Consider the following 1153-nt stretch of genomic DNA (forward strand, 5'->3'; position numbering starts at 1 on the left):
CCACTACTTGCAGCTGCAAGCAGCGTGATCTACATGTGGGGGTGGTGCGATGATGCCGATGATGGTGGTGGTTCGGATTTGTTGAAGGTGACAGTAGTGCACGTTTGGTTCTTAACATTGTTGGGAATGGTGGTGGCGATGAAAATCCAGTGTGACAAAGTTTATCTTCATTGTCACTGTGTGTGGCCATATCTACGTTAACTATGACTGTATATGACTTGGTTACATATAGTTACAAATTAAACTGACATGGTCACAGACAGTCCTATTGAAGACAAAGTTGGTCAAGCTAGTCACAGATAACATAGGTCAGTGAAGGTAGTATTTATGATCGTGAATGAGTTAAAGGTGATAGTGGTGGCGCATTGGAGGTAATGGTGATGAATTGTGGTACTGGTCTACGATGTGTGCAGATTTATTTGTAGTGACCATCTGTAATCAAATATATATTTATTGTGACTAATTGTAACTAATTATGTTTTAATTGTGACTTGATCACACACCTTCACAGTTGAGATTAATTTGGTCACAAACAATCACATTAAAGACAATTATACTAAATACAAATTTGGTTACAATTAGCAACAGATAACAAGTTAGTGACTTAATTACATACAGTGACTTGGTAGGGTAGGTAGGAGTGGGAGTGGGAGTGGGAGTGAGTTGGGTGACGTGGGGTGGAGTCTAATTTCCAGTTTTCAATTTTTGAAAAAAAAAACTTGGGGAGTGGTAGATGGGGTGGGTGGAGGTGGGATATGGTGGTTTCATAGAGTGGGGTGTAATCGCCAGTTTTCAATTTTTGAAAATTTCTTGGGGATGGGTTAAATGTGTAGATTAAATTTAATTTATTATTATTATTTACCACATGATTTGTAAGATATTTTAGAAAGTTTGTTAGTTGTAAAATGTGGCTCCTATATGTAAGAGTTATGTATTGTTTCTTATCAAGATTGCTCCAAACGAAACAAGTCCCTCAAACATTATACAGCTTCTTGTCGACGCTACTTGTGGCTCTATTCCTCAAGATGGGAATAGAGCAGACCCTACAATAGCATGGAATTCATGAAAGAAAAATTAAGTTAAGGAGAATGTAAATCATTTCTTTCTTTTTTTTCTTTTCCACTATTAATTAATCTGAAGGCTTTTAAGGTTA

The sequence above is a fragment of the Olea europaea genome, chromosome 10 (assembly GCF_002742605.1).
Source record: "Olea europaea var. sylvestris chromosome 10, O_europaea_v1, whole genome shotgun sequence".
NCBI classification, from domain to species: Eukaryota; Viridiplantae; Streptophyta; class Magnoliopsida; order Lamiales; family Oleaceae; genus Olea; species Olea europaea.